The sequence below is a fragment of the Budorcas taxicolor genome, chromosome 6, assembly GCF_023091745.1.
Source record: "Budorcas taxicolor isolate Tak-1 chromosome 6, Takin1.1, whole genome shotgun sequence".
In the NCBI taxonomy this organism is placed as follows: Eukaryota; Metazoa; Chordata; class Mammalia; order Artiodactyla; family Bovidae; genus Budorcas; species Budorcas taxicolor.
This window is the reverse complement of record NC_068915.1, coordinates 115,867,959-115,886,664: the sequence shown is the minus strand read 5'-3', so window position 1 is coordinate 115,886,664 and position 18,706 is coordinate 115,867,959. Positions and strand designations below refer to the sequence as shown.

The following is an 18,706-nucleotide window of genomic DNA, read 5'->3' as shown; positions in this document are numbered from 1 at the left end:
CTCCCAGGCCGCGGGCCTGGCGGCCCCGGGCGGCGCGGCGGCGGCGGCGGCCAACGGGCCCCTCGGCGCGGGCGGCGCCGCCCCCGGAGGCTACTTCGAGGTAAGCGGCGGGGGCGGTAACGGTGCGGGGCCGGGCGCCGGGCGGCTCGCGCGCTGACAGCCTCCCGCGGCCCCCCGCCGCCGCCGGGTGCCGCATCCCCCGGGAGCGCGCGGCGCCCACCTGCGCGGCGCTGTCGCGGGCCGGCCCGGGGCCGCCGCGGCCCCGCCGGGCCCGTCCTTGAGGTTTACTCGGGTGCGACTCCGGAGCCACGGGGCGTCAGGTGGAGGCGAGCGGGGCTCGCCGCGCGTGCCCACCTCCTTCCTCCGCGCCCGGCGCACGGTCATCGCCGAGCGCCTCCTCCAAGTTGTCTTGGGCTCCTGCGAAACGGTCATTTGGAAAAAAGAGACTGGCAGTCCTCGCGAGTGGCGGCCCTGGCGCTTCACCCCCTGCTCTTTGAAAGTGTTGATAGAGGTAATGAGTGGTCTGGTTACTCAGGTGTATATTTGAATCGTCTTGTTTCTTTTTTTTCTTTCTTCTTGTCTTTGGAGACAGTAGCACACACTGCCGCTGCTAGCTGTGGATGGCTGCCACTTTTATTTCGCTGTTGGTCACAGCACTTTGCAAGACCCAGGACTGGTACCCGGGTATGCAGTTGGCGGTCATTTCCACTTGTTCAGTCGGCTGCTGAAAGAGAATGGATTTTTTTTTTTTTTTCAGGAGTTTGTGTTGTTAGGACTGTTTTACGTTGCTTTGAAGACGTTTGCAGCAGTGAAAACAACCGAAAGCCTCGTAAGGAGTATTTATTTGTGTGCCCGTTTCTGAGACAGAAATTATTTTATGCGGGATTGTAAATGTTGTGTTGGAACGATAGGTAGTGAGAACAGACAAGAAATCATTGCACGTGGCATGGCTTTCTGGCGCTATTATTATCTGAATACATAGTAAAGCGTGTGGGCTTTAGTTGCAGCTTATAGGGTTTTGAGTGTTCTCTGCAGTTGTTGAAACTTTCTTTATATTGTCAGCTTTGTTTTGGGTCTCACCCCTGCATTTCGCAGTCTCCACAGCTTGCCATTGTCCAGTACACTGGAGAGCGAAACTGGTGTCCTTCTTAGGATACAGGGCGAGGCTTATGCATTTGCATGGATGGAGTGCAAATTAAGGGCCATGTTTGCTGCTTCTGGGGAGGGGAGGCAGGGAGGTCTGCCTGAGCAAATCCTTTACAAAAATGTTGATAATATTGGCTGCAGCTGGATGTAAAATACACCCATTTTTATTGATTTAATAGAAACAAATTGGTGGCACAATAAAAATTCTTACAGTAGCCTTTCACACCATTATTCTAGGTTTTAATAATTCTCACTTACTTTGCATTATTTAGCTAAAATAACCTTTTAGTTCTTATTCAAATGACACTTTTCAAACTTGGATAACTGTCTGCCTAGTATTATCTTGACAGGACTGTTTTTTTTTGTTGTTGTTGTTAAATTTATGAATTCAGAGTTTTGACCGTGAACCCACTATAAGAGCTAAATACCTTGAGACTTGTACTGCTCTGCACACACCTTGCACTCACATATGTACACACACTCTTCACACTGCAGGGTTTACAAAATGATACTCTGATACTTGCTGGTATCTTTTGTTTCGCTCAGTTTCATTAACAATAATGGTGGTTGTAATACACAAATTATTATGTACTGTTGAATTGTGACCTGAACCTTTGAAAACATTCTCTTCTACTATACTTTGAAGTTTTCAAGCTGTGTCTTTAGTTTTGAAAGTACTTTGCAAGTGTTTTATTAATAAAACACATAAAAATACTGTTTATGGTAACAGGTGACACCAATCACAAAAGTTCTTGGTGTAATTCTGAAACCTCTGAATTGTTTCCCCTCAGATGGTGAGCTTTTTGGGACCCCTTATCTGGGGCAGAACAGGCGCCCCAAACAGTGCTGGTCAGCGAGTGACGGTAAATGGGCGCCAGCCCGGATTTCCCAGGCTTACAGTTCTTGGGGCTCCGCGTTTCCATCTCAGCGGGTCCGCCAGGGCAGAAGACACCTAAGAGAATCGAGAGTAGGAGGGCTGTCTGGATTCTCAGGAGGGGTCTTCGCTCCCCTGCTCAGCTTGCTGCGCATGGCACCGAGCATGGACCCAGGACCGCCGCCATCGGAGGTGGCTTTCAGGCAGAGCGAGCGCTTCCACGTGCAGTTGGCTTCTACAGGGAAATGAGGACTGTGGGCTAAGTAGGAAACATAACTTAGCTTCTAGAGTCTTCAGCACATAGCACAACTCTGTACACGAAATATGCAAAGCTGGGGGACACAGCCTTGCTAGGTTCTGTGCCCTGAGGCACAGCCTCACACTGCCCCATTTTGTAGGTGGCTTTTCGTGGTGTTGGGAGAATTAAACGGTTGGAGGCTGGCAGGTGGGCACACGGGGTTGTGTGTGAACCGGACCCTTGTTGTCAGGAAGCCAGCCTGGCTGGCTTTACAGGCACCCCGCCGCAGGATACCATTGATGAAGCTCTCTCACTTGTGACGCGAGGATGTAAAAATGATGGCATGCGTCTTGGCCAGTCCTGTTCTGACAGCCAAGTGTGCTGGTCTGCTCTAATGTGACGATAGAGTTAGCCGTGCGCGAAGAGTTGGCAGGTGAAGGATATTATGAAAATATCTTGCTTGTTTGCATCTCTGTTTTAAAGTATGATTTTCATAACATTCGTGATGCATTAAGTGAAGAGAGAAGCTTACGAAATAAAGAAGTGTGTGTGGGAATGTCCTGGTGGTCCAGTGGTGAGGACATGCACTCAATTCCTGGTCAGGGAGCTGAATCCCACAGTTGCACAGCATGGCTGAAAAAGCAGAACGTTGAAGAGAACAGTGTTTGTAGTAAGGATCCAATTTTGTAAAGTATCTGTGTGTATACAGATTTTTGTATTGTGGAAATTGAGCCGTGAAATGAGCTGTTGGGGTATCAGTTTACATAAAATGTACACGTATGGAGGGCTCCGATGGGCATTTAGGCCTCTTCTGTAATGCTGTTAGAGGTTTATGACAGGAAGCTGTTTGGGGTACAGATCAAGGTACATTTTCAAACAGTGAAACTACAGTTTGAAAATCAGAGAACATGGTGCATAGGGAGCATTTGTGTTGATAATAATGTAAATCCTTTTTCGTTGCTGAAAAAGTGGCAAGAAGATGTTATTAATGTTTCAGTTCTGTTCAGTCGCTCAGCCATGTCTGACTCTGTGACCCCATGGACTGCAGCACGCCAGGCCTCTCTGTCCTTCACCAACTCCCGGAGTTGACTCAGACTCATGTCCGTTCAGTCGGTGATGCCATCCAACCATCTCATCCTCTGTCCTCCTCCTGCCTTTGATCTTTTCCAGAATCAGGGTCTTTTCCAATGAGTCAGGTCTTCACGTCAGGTGGCCAGAGGATTGGAGGTTCAGCTTCAGCATCAGTCCTTCCAGTGAATATTCAGGACTGATCTCCTCTAGAATGGACTGGTTGGATCTCCTTGCAGTCCAAGGGACTCTCAAGAGTCTTCTCCAACACCACAGTTCAAAATCATCAATTCTTCAGCGCTCAGCCTTCTTCACAGTCCAACTCTCACATCCATACATGACCACTGGAGAAACCATAGCCTTGACTAGACGGACCTCTGTCGTAAGGTAATGTCTCTGCTTTTCAATATGCTGTTAGGTTCGTCATACCTTTTCTTCCAAGGAGAAGATGTCTTAGTTTCATGGCTGCAGTCACCATCTGCAGTGATTTGGAAACCCAAGAAAATAATAATTAAAATGTTAATGTTTAAGGGCCATCATACAGTGTATCCTCCTAGAGAAGGACATGGCAACCCAATCCAGTCTTCTTGCCTGGAGAACCCTATGGACAGAAGAGCCTGGTGAGCCCCAGTCCGTGGCACTGCAGAGGGCTGGATGTGGCTGCAACTGAGACACGGCACACACAGCGTCTCCTCTGGCCAGACAGGGTGACTGCAGACCTTGGGGCGCACTGGGGCCTGCAGCGGCCTTCCCTGCGCCTCAGGAGCAGCTGCCACGATGAGGTGATGCTCAGTCGTCACTCTCGTGTTCACTGTTCTTTTGGAGGGGTGCTGGGTTGGGTCTTCATCGCTTTGTTTAAAAGCAGGGGTACTTTGTAGTTGAAGTCTGTGGGCTTCTCACTGCGCAGGCCTCTCACTGTCGAGCACTGGCTCTGGGGCCCTGGGGCGTCAGCAGCTGTGGCTCCCAGGCGCCAGACACAGGCTCGGTTGCTGTGGCACTCAGGCTTCATTGCTCCGAGGCACGTGGGGTCTTCCAGGTTCAGGCATCAAACCTGTATCGCCGCACTGGCAGGTGGATTCTTCACCAGTGGGTCACCAGGGAAGGCCCTGGTTTGCATTTGCTTCAGTGACCTGAGGAAGTAGGTCCGGTAAAGGTCTAGAACCTTGTGTGATTCAGCAAAGATTTGCAGCAGGTAAAGCCGCAGGGAGCGTTCTGGGTGCAGTGTTCTTTCTGTGTGTGCTCACCCATGGGACCAGCATTTTGACATAGGCAATATGGTGAAAAGTACCCCAGTGCCCTAGAGTGTGCCCACGTTCCCCCTCGTCGTCCTCACTGGTCTCGTGTGTTTCCCTGTTTCTGGTTTTCGCGTAACGGTGCTCTGTGGTGGGCAGGGCTCTCGGGCTCAGCAGTTGTGTCTCAGCCCCCTCCTGTTGCTGGCGCAGCAGCCCGTCATTCCTTCCGTGGCGTGCAGTTTCCATTGTGCGACTGTCCCGCACTTAACCACCCTGACACTGACGGGCATCGAGCTTATTTTATTCCATGACTGATAAAATCCGGCTGGCGCGCACACTCCTGTACATGTCTTTTGGTGGATAGAGCGCTCCTTTCGGTTGAGTGTAAACCCAAAGTAGAATTGCTCAGTATACACGTGGCTTGACTTTAAAGATACCGTTAGGATTTTTCCAAGTGCTTTTATTATAGCTAATTAAAAAAATTAACACGTAGTTATATCTATATATCTATATATTGTCAGTTCAGCTCAGTCGTGTCCGACTCTTTGTGACCCAATGGACTGCAGCACCCCAGGCCTCCCTGTCCATCACCAACTCCCGGAGCCTCCTCAAACTCATGTCCATCAAATTGGTGATGCCATCCACCCATCTCATCCTCTGTCGTCCCCTTCTTCTCCAGCCTTCAATCTTTCCCAGCATCAGGGTCTTTTCTACTGAGTCAGTTCTTTGCATCAGTTGACCAAAGTATTGGAGTTTCAGCTTCAGCATGACTCCTTCCAGTGAATAGTCAGGACTGATTTCCTTGAGGAAATCAGGACTGGTTGGATCTCCCGGCTGTCCAAGGGACTCCCAAGGGTCTTCTCCAGCACCACAGTTCAACAGCATTAACTCTTCGGTGCTCAGCTTTCTTTATGGTCCAACTCTCACATCCATACATGACTACTGGAAAAACCATAGCTTTGACTATAAGGACCTTGGTCAGCAAAGTAATGTCTCTGCTTTTTAATATGCTATCTAGCTTGGTCATAGCTTTCTTCCAAGGAGCTAACGTCTTTTAATTTCATGGCTGCAGTCATCATCTGCAGTGATTTTGAAGTCCAAGAAAATAAAGTCTGTCACTGTTTCCATTGTTTCCCCAGCTATTTGCCATGAAATGATGGGACCAGATGCCAATATCTTGGTTTTCCGAATGTTGAGTTTTTCACTCTTCTCTTTCACTTTCATCAAGAGGCTTTTTAGTTCTTCGTCATTTTCTGCCATAAGGGTGGTGTCATCTGTGTATCTGAGGTTACTGGTATTTCTCCCGGCAATCTTGATTCCAGCTTGTGCTTCATCCAGCCCAGCATTTCTCACGATGTACTCTGCATCTAAGTTAAATAAGCAGAGTGACAATATGCAGTCTCGATATGCTTCTTTCCCGATTTGGAACCAGTCTGTTGTTGCACATCCAGTTCTAACTGTTGCTTCCTGACCTGCATACATATTTCTCCAGAGGCAGGTCAGGTGGTCTGGTATTCCCATCTCTTGAAAGATTCTCCACAGTTTGTTGTGATCCACACAGTCAAAGGCTTTGTCATGATCAGTAGAGCAGAAGTAGATTTTTTCTGGAACTCTCTTGCTTTTTTCTATGATTCAACGGATTTTGGCAGTTTGGTTCCTCTGCCTTTTCTAAATCCAACTTTAACATCTGGAAGTTCTCGGTTCATGTACTGTTGAAGCCTAGCTTGGAGAATTTTGAGCATTACTTTGCTAGCATGTGAGATGAGTGCCATTGTGCAGTAGTTTGAACATTCTTTGGCGTTGCCCTTTGTTGGGATTGGAAGGAAAACTGACCTTTTCCAGTCCTGTGGCCACTGCTGAGTTTTCCAAATTTGCTGACACATTGATTGCAGCACTTTCACAGCATCATCTTTGAGGATTTGAAACAGCTCAACTGGAATTCCATCACCTCCACCAGCTTTGTTCGTAGTGATGTTTCCTAAGGCCCACTTGACTTCACATTCCAGGATGTCTGGCTCTAGGTGAGTGATCACGCCATCATGAATATCTGGGTCATGAAGATCTTTTTTTTTTAAAGTTCTGTGTATTCTTGCCACCTCTTCTTAATATCTTCTGCTTCTGTTAGGTCCATACCATTTCTGTCCTTTTTGTGCCCTTCTTTGCATGAAATGTTCCCTTCATATCTCTAATTTTCTTGAAGAGATCTCTAGTCTTTCCCATTCTCTTGTTTTCCTCTATTTCTTTGCATTGATCACTGAGGAAGGCTTTCTTATCTCTCTTTTCTCTTCTTTGGAACTTTGCATTCAAATGGGAATATCTTTCCTTTTCCCCCTTGCCTTTTGCTTCTCTTCTTTTCTCAGCTATTTGTAAGGCCTCCTCATACAACCAATTTGCCTTTTTGCATTTGTTTTTCTTGGGAATGGTCTTGATCACTGCCTCCTGTACAGTGTCACGAACCTCTGTCCATAGTTATTCAGGCACTCTGTCTATCATCTAATCCCTTGAATCTATTTCTCACTTCCACTGTATAATCCTAAGGGATTTGTTTTAGGTCGTACCTGAATGGTCTGGTGATTTTCCCTACTTTCTTCAATTTAAGTCTGAATTTGGCAATAAGGAGTTCATGATCTGAGCCACAGTCAGCTCCTGGTCTTGTTTTTGCTGACTGTATAGAGCTTCTCCGTGTTCATCTGCAAAGAATATAATCAATCTGATTTTGGTGTTGACCATCTGGTGATGTCCATGTGTAGAGTCTTCTCTTGTGTTGTTGGAAGAGGGTGTTTGCTATGACCAGTGCGTTCTCTTGGCAAAACTCTGTTAGCCTTTGCCCTGCTTCATTTTGCTCCAAGGCCAAACTTGCCTGTTACTCTAGGTATTTCTTGACTTCCTACTTTTGCATTCCAGTCCCCTATAATGAAAATAACATGTTTTTGGGGTGTTAGTTCTAGAAGATTTTGTAGGTCTTCATAGAAACAGTCAACTTTTTCTTCTTCGGTATTAATAGTTGGGGCATAGACTTGGATAACTGTGATATTGAATGGTTTGCCTTGGAGACAGAGATCATGCTGTTGTTTTTGAGATTGCACCCAAGTGCTGCATTTTAGACTCTCTTGTTGGCTGTGAGGGCTGCTCCATTTTTTCTAAGGGATTCTTGCCCACAGTGGTGTATAGTGGTCATCATCTGAGTTTCACCCATTCAAGTCTATTTTAGTTCACTGATTCCTAAAATGTTGATGTTCACTCTTGCCATTTTCTGTTGGAGTCTTTCCAATTTGCCTTGATTCATGGACATAACATTCCAGGTTCCTGTGCATTATTGCCGTATCTGTCTATGTAGATAGATGTGTGTGTACGTGTGTGCTGGTTTAGTCACTAAGTCGTGTCTGACTCTTGAGATCCCGTGGACTTGAGGCCACCAGGCTCCTCTGTCCATGGAATTTTCCAGGCAAGAATCCTGGAGTGGGTTGACATTTCCTTCTTCAGGGGATCTTTCCCACCCAAGGATCTAACCAGGGTCTCCTGCATTGCAACTGGTCTCTTGCATTGTAGGCAGATTCTTTTTACCGACTGAGCCGCGAGGGAAGCCGTGTGTGTGTGTGTGTGTGTGTGTGTGTGTGTGTGTGTGTGTGTGTGTGTGTGTGTGTGTGTGTGTGTGTGTGTGTGTCTGTGTGTGTGTCTGTGTGTGTCTGTGTCTGTGTGTGTCTGTGTCTGTGTCTGTGTGTGTGTCTGTGTGTGTGTGTATGTCTGTTTGTGTGTGTCTGTGTGTGTGTGTCTGTGTGTGTCTGTGTGTCTTTGTGTGTGTGTGTCTGTGTGTGTGTCTGTGTGTGTCTGTGTGTGTGTGTCTGTGTGTGTGTGTCTGTGTGTCTGCTTTCTGAGCAGCCGCACCGTCCTGACCCCCCGCGAGCAGCGCTGAGAATGCAGTCCCTCTGCACCCGCGCTGGCTCGCGGTGCTGTTCGTGCCGAGTTGCTTCAGTCGTCTCCGACTGCGCGACCCCGTGGACCGTGGCCCACCAGGCTCCTCTGTCCATGGGATTCTCCAGGCAGGAACACTGGAGTGGGTTGCCATACCCTCCTGAGATGCTGTTTTAATCTTTAAGAAGTCGGTGTGTAGTGGTGTTGTGATTTATTTACATTTCCCTAGTGACTGCTGTTACTAAACACTTCATTTATTTGCCATTCTTGTGTCCTCTTGGATGGAGTGTTTAAGCCTTTGCTTTTTTTTTTTTAACTTTTTATTTTCTTACTTTTGACTTTTGAGAATTCTTGATAATTCTTATTATGAATTAGGTCAGATTTGTGATTTGCAAAAACAGTTTCAGGCTGTAGCTTGTCTTTAAATTCCATCAACTTTTTTTTTTTGCAAAGAAAAATTAAATTTTGATGAAGTTCACCTTTCCAGATTTTTCTTTTCTAAAAGCATACTTTTTGGTATCATGTCTAAGAACTATTTGTTTTATAAAATCTCATAAAGACTTTTTTTCTGTATTTTCTTCTAAAAATGGCCTAGTTTTACGTTTAGACCTGTGACTCGTTTTGAGTTGATTTCGTATCAGGTATCATTTTGGGCAGGATGGATGTCAGGTTCGTTCCAAACCCATTTGTTCTACCCTTTTTCCATTGAGTTGATTTTTCACTTGGGTCAGAAATCAATTGGGCTGATCTGTGTGGTTATTTCTGGATTGTATTCTGTTCCATTGATCTATGAGTCTATCTCGTTGCCTGTACCACACGGTCTTAATTACTGTGGGTCTTATAGTATTAGTAAGATGATTCCTCCAACTTAGAATTGTTTTTGCTATTTGGTCATTTCACTTTTCCATACATTTTAGAATCAGCTTGTCTGTGTCTACAAATAATTCTGCTGGGCCTTGGTTAGAGTACCCTTAAATCTGTAGTCAGTTTGTTGGAGAATTGGCATGAACACTGTGTTGAGTCCTCCCGTCTGTGAACGTGGTGTGTGGCTCTGTCACATTTATTTGGTCATCTTCGATTTTTTTTTAATTGACATAGCACTGACATACCGCACGTCTGTGACTTCTTTCGTCAGTATTTTGTACTGTCGTCTCCAGCATACATATCCTTTCCCTGTTTTGTTAGATTCTTAAAGTATTCCATTTTTTCAACTTGTGTAAATGGTGTCTTGAAGAATTTCTGTTTCTATTCATTGCTAGTACATAGAAGTTATTAATTTTTGTGTGTTCAACTTTTATCTGTTGATCTTGCTAAAGTCATGTATTCTGGGAATTTTTTTGTGGATTTACACTTTAAAAAATATCTATTTGCTGCACTGGGTCTTCATTGCGGCACATGGGACGTTCGATCTTTAGTTGTGGGGCCCCCTGTGATGGGAGCATGGGGTCTTAGCCACTGGCCCACCAGGCAAGTCCCTTGTTGCATCTGCTTTTATAAGGTATCTGTAAATAGTTTTCTTGGGCTTCCCTGGCGGCTCAGAGGGTAAAGCGTCTGCCTGCAATGCGGGAGACCTGGGTTCGATCCCTGGGTAGGGAAGATCCCCTGGAGAAGGAAATGGCCACCCACTGCAGTACTCTTGCCTGGAGAATCCCACGGAGGGAGGAGCCTGGTGGGCTACAGTCCACGGGGTCGCAGAGTCGGACACGACTGAGCGACAGACTACAACTACAGATGGTTGTCTTAGATTCTCCCTGCCTGGCTTTGGTATCAGTATAATGCTGGCCTCATAAAGCAAACTAAGAATTGTTCCCTTCTCTGTTAGTAGCTTGTGCTTTTCAGAGAACTGGTCCATTTCATCTTAATTGTTGCGTTGATGTGTGTAGGATTGTCCGTGGTGCCCTTTTATCCTTTCAGTGTCTGTGAGGGTTCTGTGTTCTCTCTCTGATTCCTGATACTGTTTATTCGTCTTCTCTCTTTTCTGCCAGTCTTTCTAGAGGCTTTTCAAGTTTTTAATCTTTTTAAAGGACCAGCTTTTAGTTTCATTGTTTTTTTCTTGTCTTTTTTTTAAATTTCATTAATTTTTAAACACAATTTTTGAAAATTTTATTTCTTACTCTTTGTCTTATTTCTTGGTTTGAGTTTGTTTTGATTTTTCTTTTTCTAATTCGTTAAAGTAGAGGCTTGGATTATTGATTTGAGACTATTCTTCTTTCTTAAAAATACGTATTTTCAAGATAACGTATTTCCTAATATACATACACGTGTGCATGTCTAAGCCATAATTTAGCTTCATCCCACAAACTTTGGTGTGTTGTACTTGAATTTTCAGTCAGTTTAGAATATTTTCTAGTTTCCTTTGAAGCTTCTTCTTTGATATTATTTAAAGTCTGTTGTTTAGGGGCTTCCCCGGTGGTCCGGTGGTAAAGAGCCTGCCTTCCAGCGCGGGCACGGGGGCTCTGTCCCTGGCGAGAGAGCTGAGGTCACGCCTACCTGCAGCTGGACTGAAGCCGCACCACAGCGAGGAGCCTGCACGCTGCAGCGAAGCCCTGCGCGTGCAGCTGGGGCCCGCCGCAGCCGAAGCATCAGTTAGACGGGCTGTCGTGCAGTTTGTCAAGTTAGTGACTCGTCGTCTAATTCCAGGATGGTCAGACAACAACTGCTATGATTTTAATTCTTTGAAAAATTTTAGTTTTATGCTCCGTGTTGGTGAATATTGCTTAGGTACTTTAAAACATGTAAATTCTGCTGTTATTGAGTGGAGTGTTTGCTTGAATGTCGTTAAGTTTTTTCTTTGATTCTGTAGTTTTAGAAGAGTGTTTATTGGGAGATGGTTGGTTGGCAGCGCTGTCCCGGGTGTATAGCGGGGTGAGTGGGTGATCCGTTAGTGCCCTATTCCTGAAAGCGCCCTATTCCTGATGGCCTTTCGGCTGCTAGTCCGTCCGTCACTGAGAGAGGAGTGTTGGCGGCTCTGGCTGAAGCTGTGGGCGTCTTGGTTTCTCCTCACACTTGCGTTTTGGTGTCGTGTACTTCAGAGCTCTGTTGCTGGTGCCTCTGCGGTTTTGATTGTTATGTCTTTTGCCGGCTCGATCCCTCTTTTTCATTTAGGCTGTGTTCCTCTTATCCCTGGCAGTTTTCTTGGCTCTGAGATCTGCTTCGTCTGATACTAACAGAACCACTTTAGTGTATTTTAATTGGTGTTTGTGTGATGCAGCTTTTCCTGTTATTTTGCTTTTAACCTACCTATGTTCTTTTACTTAGTGGATTTCTTATAGACAGCTGCTTGATTAATTTTCGTTAGTCCTGCATATTCCTGTTTTCATCCTGTTTGTACTTCATTCACTTGAAATGTTCTTATTAACTGGAGGCCTTTTTTGCTGGGTGGGTTACTGAGTGAGTGTCTGTTTGGTGGTACTGTAGGGTGCTACTGTGCGTCCTGTGACGCTCTCTCTTTTGACTCCACCGGCCTTCTGAATACGCATGGAGGCACAAGGTGACTTTACTTTAGAGACCGTATAACCAGAAGGAGCTGAAGTAGAGTGATTTGTGTCTCGAGGGCGTGCAGGACATGTGTGTTAGCTGTGCAGTCAAGGCTCCTGATCGTTGTTGCTCACCCAGCTGTGTGTGACGCTCCGCGGCCCCGTGGACGGTAGCATTCCACGCCTCCCTGTCCCTCACCATCTCCCAGTTTGGCCAGGGTCATGTCCATTGTATCAGTAGTGCCATCCAGCCATCTCGTCTTCTGATGCCCTCTTCTCCCCTCAATCTTTATCAGCATCAGGGACTTTTCCAGTAGATCGGCTGTTCACATCAGGTGACCAAAATATTGGAGTTTCAGCTTCAGCATCAGTCCTTCCAATGAGTATTCCAGGCTGATTTCCTTTAAGACTGACTGGTTTGATCTCCTTGCTGTATGAGGGACTCTCAAGAGTCTTCCCCAGCACCACAGATTGAAGGCATCACATCTTCGGCGCTCTTCCTTCTTTAACAGTCCAGCTCTCCGGTTTCTAGGTTATCTTAGAGTAATTCCAGTAACATTTGTGACGTTTGATTATCATATCTCCTGTGGAAGTGAACTTTTTCATAGAACACAAGAACATTTCTCTCTCGATTTAACTACAGTATTAGTTACATGTTGAGACTGAATAAGAAGTTAGTAGGTTTAACTTCTCATGACCCAGGAATCTTTTTTAAATAAACTTTTCATTTTGGAATAATTTTAGACCTACAGAAAAGTTGCAAAGTTAGTTTAGAGAGTTCTGATACTCCCTTCAGCCAACTTTTCCTAATGTTGACATCTTCCTTAACCTTGGTGTGTTTGTCAGAACTAAGACATTACAAGTGGTACGGTATTATTAACTACAGACTATCTGGGTTTCACTAAGTTTTCCGCAACTACCCTATTTGTGTTCTTGGGTTGATTCCAGGACATCTCATTGGGTTTAGTGACCCCCAGTTTTTTCTCCAGAAGTCCTCCAGTTATTCCACTGTGCTGAAATAGCCTGGCAGTGGAAGCACGCTTCCCAAGCTCCTGCTGAGAGCTGCGCTCCCTCTGCAGAGGCCCCTGAAAGGCGTGTCCTGTCAGTGCAGGCGTGCCCCTAGTCGGTGGCCAGGACAACTCAGAGAAGGGGGTTACCAGCCCTCTGCCAGAGCTGCTTGGCTGCCTTGGGTAAAGAAACCCCGTCAGTGAATTCTTGACACTCCTTGTAATATCGTTGTTGGTGTCTGGTTTTAAAAGCATGAAAAGTAGCATCGCTCATTAAGTGGCTTAAATTGTAGCTACAGTCAATATTCTTTTTATTTTTTGAGTGTGCCACATGGCTTGTGGGATCTCAGTTTCCCAGTCAGGGAATAAACCTGGGCCACCTCAGTGAAAGGGCCAAATCCTAACCACTAGGCCACCAGGGAGCTCCCCAGTATTCTCTGTTCTTTTAAAAGGACGGTAAGTCAGTTGTATCTGACTTTAAGAAAGAGAAACCAGGATGGTGGGCTCTCCCAGCCAGGCATCCCAGCTGCGTGTCTCTCTGCGAGCGTGTTGGCTGCCCTCCGTGTGTTTGCACGCTTGCCGGTGCCCGTGCCGCTCCAGCTGGGGCGCTGGGACGGGCAAGTCAGGACTTGGAGAGCCTCGGAGCTGAGCCGGGCGGCGGCAGAACACACGTCTGTTGCCCGGCGGTGCTTGCTGCCTGAGGAGCCGGAGGCCCGGGGAGTCGAGCTGGAAGACTCCTGTGAGGGTCCCGGTGAGGGCCTGCTTGCAGCCTTCAGCTCCTGGTGGCGTGGGTCACTTTCCAGTAAGTGCCCAGGAGACAGAGTCCTCCCGTTACTGTGGTCTTGCTTGTCTCGCCCGGGCTGCACAGCGTCCCTTTCTCTGCGCCCGTCCTCGCTCCCGCTCTTCGCTTTTCTGCAGGGGGACCCTCGCCGGCGCGAGCAGCTGAGAGCCTTCCATGGCCTTGGGGACAGCCTTCCTTGTTCTCCCTCCCGCGCGTTGCCTCCCAGACTCTGGCTGAACGGCGGCTCCTCCTCTTCCTCGCTCTCAGCAGCTCCCTTCTGCCTGCACAGCGCTAGCGGGCTCTGCCCTGTGCTGCTGTGGCTTTTTTTTTTTTTTTTTAATACCCACTTGGCTGTGTCAGCTCTTAGCTGTGGCACGGGGGACCTTGGGTCATTGAGGCCTGGGGGACCTGGAGTTGTAGCATGTGGGATCCAGTTCCCAGACCAGGGATGGCGCCTGTGTCCCCTGCATGGACCGGTGGCTTCCTAGCCCGAGGCCCGCCGGGGACGCCCCGTTGGGGCCGCCTTTGCCCAGCGCTGGCCTTGCTGCTTTGCCCGCTCACTGCTGTGTCTCTCCGGGGGCCACGTCCTGTCCGTGTGGCAGGTGCTGCCTTCAGCAGCCTGTGCTCCCTTGGTGCCTGTCCTCAGTTTGGCCACAGCCCTGGGTTAGAACGGATCACAGGCCCCGGTTTACTGGGCTGTTCTCTCTAAAGTGAGCTCCGAGGCTTATCTGGCACGTGGTACCTGCCTAGAAAGCTTTACTCTGAGACCCAGGCAGGTCACGTGAGCTCCTGCAACTCCGCCCCCTTCCCCTTTTTCCTGAAGTGTGGTATTCTTGTCTTCTAATTTGGAAGGAAACATTGTCTTTGTTGTTTTTCCACAGTTCATCCTATGCTCCTGAGGTTCTAACTATCGATTTGAGCAAGTCTGTTAACCCCGGAACCTCGCAGCAGAGTGTGTGAGCGCGGCCTGGCGCTCTCCACATCGCCCCTCCTTTCCTGTCTTGAACCCTTCCTCCTCTGTTGGGCTGTGTTCCTTCAGTTCAGTGCAGTTCAGTCGCTCAGTCGTGTCCGACTCTTTGCGGCCCCATGAATCGCAGCACGCCAGGCTTCCCTGTCCATCACCATCTCCCGGAGTTCGCTCAGATTCACGTCCATTGAGTCCGTGATGCCATCCAGCCATCTCATCCTCGGTCGTCCCCTTCTCCTCCTGCCCCCAATCCCTCCCAGCATCAAAGTCTTTTCCAGTGAGTCAACTCTTCGCATGAGGTGGCCAAAGTACTGGAGTTTCAGCTTTAGCATCATTCCTTCCAAAGAAATCCCAGGGTTGATCTCCTTCAGAATGGACTGGTTGGATCTCCTTGCAGTCCAAGGGACTCTCAAGAGTCTTCTCCAACACCACAGTTCAAACGCATCAGTTCTTCGGCCCCCAGCCTTCTTCACAGTCCAACTCTCACATCCATACATGACCGCAGGAAAAACCATAGCCTTGACTAGACGGACCTTAGTCGGCAAAGTAATGTCTCTGTTTTTGAATATGCTATCTAGGTTGGTCATAACTTTCCTTCCAAGGAGTAAGCATCTTTTAATTTCATGGCCGCAATCACCATCTGCAGTGATTTTGGAGTCCCCCAAAATAAAGTCTGGCACTGTTTCCACTGTTTCCCCATCTATTTCCCATGAAGTGATGGGACCGGATGCCATGATCTTCGTTTTCTGAATGTTGAGTTTTAAGCCAACTTTTTCACTCTCCTCTTTCACTTTCATCAAGAGGCTTTTTAGCTCCTCCTCACTTTCTGCCATAAGGGTGGTGTCATCTGCATATCTGAGGTTATTGATATTTCTCCCGGCAGTCTTGATTCCAGCTTGTGTTTCTTCCAGTCCAGCGTTTCTCATGATGTACTCTGCATAGAAGTTAAATAAGCAGGGTGACAATATACAGCCTTGAGGTACTCCTTTTCCTACTTGGAACCAGTCTGTTGTTCCATGTCCCGTTCTAACTGTTGCTTCCTGACCTGCATACAGATTTCTCAAGAGGCAGGTCAGATGGTCTGGTATTCCCATCTCTTTCAGAATTTTCCAGTTTCTTGTGATCCACACAGTCAAAGGCTTTGGCATAGTCAATAAAGCAGAAATAGATGTTTTTCTGGAACTCTTTTGCTTTTTCCATGATCCAACGGATGTTGGCAATTTGATCTCTGGTTCCTCTGCCTTTTCTAAAACCAGCTTGAACATCAGGGAGTTCACGGTTCACGTATTGCTCAAGCCTGGCTTGGAGAATTTTGAGCATCACTTTACCAGCATGTGAGATGAGTGCAATTGTGCGGTAGTTTGAGCATTCTGTGGCATTGCCTTTCTTTGGAATTGGAGTGAAAACGGACCTTTTCCAGTCCTGTGGCCACTGCTGAGTTTTCCAAACTTGCTGGCATATTGAGTGCAGCACTTTCACAGCATCATCTTTCAGGATTAGAAAGAGCTCAACTGGAATTCCATCACCTCCACTAGCTTTGTTCGTAGTGATGCTTTCTAAGGCCCACTTGACTTCACATTCCAGGATGTCTGGCTCTAGTGAGTGATCACACCATCCTGATTATCCGGATCATGAAGATCCTTTTTTGTAGAGTTCTTCTGTGTATTCTTGCCACGTCTTCTTACTATCTTCTGCTTCTGTTAGGTCCAGACCATTTCTGTCCTTTATCGAGCCCATCCTTGCATGAAATGTTCCTTTGGTATCTCTAATTTTCTTGAAGAGATCTCTAGTCTTTCCCATTCTGTTGTTTTCCTCTATTTCTTTGCATTGATCTCTGAAGAAGGCTTTCTTATCTCTTCTTGCTATTCTCTGGAACTCTGCATTCAGATGCTTATATCTTTCCTTGTCTCCTTTGCTTTTCGCCTCTCTTCTTTTCACAGCTATTTCTAAGGCCTCTCCAGACAGCCATTTTGCTTTTTTTGCATTTCTTTTCCATGGGGATGGTCTTGATCCCTGTCTCCTGTACAATGTCACGAACCTCATTCCATAGTTCATCAGGCACTCTATCTATCAGATCTAGGCCCTTAAATCTATTTCTCACTTCCACTGTATAATCATAAGGGATTTGATGTAGGTCATACCTGAATGGTCTAGCAGTTTTCCCTACTTTCTTCAATTGAAGTCTGAATTTGGTAATAAGGAGTTCATGATCTGAGCCACAGTCAGCTCCTGGTCTTGTGTTTGTTGACTGTATAGAGCTTCTCCATCTTTGGCTGCAAAGAATATAATCAGTCTGATTTCATTGTTGACCATCTGGTGATGTCCATGTGTAGAGTCTTCTCTTGTGTTGTCAGAAGAGAGTGTTTGCTGTGACCAGTGCATTTTCTTGGCAAAACTCTATTAGTCTTTGCCCTGCTTCATTCTGCATTCCAAGGCTAAATTTGCCTGTTACTCCAGGTGTTTCTTGACTTCCTACTTTTGCATTCCAGTCCCCTATAATGAAAAGGACATCTTTTTTGGGTGTTAGTTCTAAAAGGTCTTGTAGGTCTTCATAAAACCGTTCAACTTCAGCTTCTTCAGCGTTACTGGTTGGGGCATAGACTTGGATAACTGTGATATTGAATGGTTTGCCTTGGAGACAGAGATCATTCTGTCGTTTTTGAGATTGCATCCAAGTACTGCATTTCGGACTCTTCTGTTGACCATGATGACTACTCCATTTCTTCTGAGGGATTCCTGCCCACAGTAGTAGATACAATGGTCATCTGAGTTAAATTCACCCATTCCAGTCCATTTTAGTTTGCTGATTCCTAGAATGTCGATGTTCACTCTCGGCATCTCTTGTTTGACCACCTCCAATTTGCCTTGATTCATGGACCTGACATTCCAGGTTCCTGTGCAGTATTGCTGTTTACAGCATCAGACCTTGCTTCTATCACCAGTCACATCCACAGCTGGGTATTGTTTTTGCTTTGGCTCCATCCCTTCATTCTTTCTGGAGTTATTTCTCCACTGATCTCCAGGAACGTGTTGGGTACCTACTGATCTAGGGAGTTCCTCTTTCAGTATCCTATCATTTTGCCTTTTCCTACTGTTCATGGGGTTCTCAAGGCAAGAATACTGAAGTGGTTTGCCATTCCCTTGTCCAGTGGACCACATTCTGTCAGACCTCTCCACCATGACCCGCCTGTCTTGGGTTGCCCCGCGGGCATGGCTTGCTTTCATTGAGTTAGACAAGGCAGTGGTCCTAGCGTGATTAGATTGACTAGTTTTCTGTGAGTATGGTTTCAGTGTGTCTGCCCTCTGATGCCCTCTTGCAGCACCTACCTTCTTACTTGGGTTTCTCTTATCTTGGATGTGGGGTATCTCTTCACGGCTGCTCCAGCAAAGTGCAGCCTCTGCTCCTTACGTTGGATGAAGAGTATCTCCTCACCGCCGCCCTTCCTGACCTTCAACGTGGGATGACTCCTCTAGCCAACACTCCTTGGAGCTTTTGTGCTTCCCATTTTTCCTCCCCTCTCCGTCTCTCTCTTGCCCTTCCCTAGGCATTCAGCCACACCTCTGTCGGGCCTTTCCCGCCTAGCTGCCGCCAGATCCCGTGAAACACTGGTGTTCGCCGCTGCTTCTCCTCCGTCACTGTCAACCCCGCTTCCCCGTTACGCACCTCTTTCACCTGCCGCTTTAATCAGCCTTCCCTGAGACCACTGTGACCTTCTTCGCAACTCCTGCGGCTGTCTTTCAGGCCTGGTATCTTTTGAGTTTGCCGCAACTGACCTTGACTGCACGTGCCTTTCTGGAACACTCTCGCCGTTCTCCGCAGCACTGTCCTGCTCCCGCTCCCCCGCGCTTGAGCGGTCGCCTGGATGCCGATGCCGGGGCGTCTGTGTTCAGCTCTTCCTCTCAGGCTCAGATTGACATGTGTTGGTAGAGGTTTCTGATCTTAGTTAGAAACTCGGAGGGTTGATGAACGTCCAGCATTGTGCTCCTTCTCACTAGAATGGTGGT

At 47.1% G+C, this 18,706-nt stretch overlaps 1 protein-coding gene across 4 annotated transcripts in view; it reads left to right on the top strand.

Annotated features, from left to right (window-relative positions):
- The first annotated feature begins 83 nt into the window (after positions 1-83).
- FAM193A (family with sequence similarity 193 member A) overlaps positions 84-18,706 on the top strand; it is a 149,594-nt gene continuing 130,971 nt past the window's right edge. For 2 of the 4 annotated variants that reach the window (XM_052641610.1, XM_052641608.1), the window contains exon 1: positions 456-511. The gene's annotated coding sequence lies outside the window, so the exon portion shown is untranslated. Of the gene's footprint in view, positions 101-453; positions 512-18,706 lie in introns of those variants that run through there. The other 2 variants (XM_052641609.1, XM_052641611.1) reach the window with 2 other exon arrangements.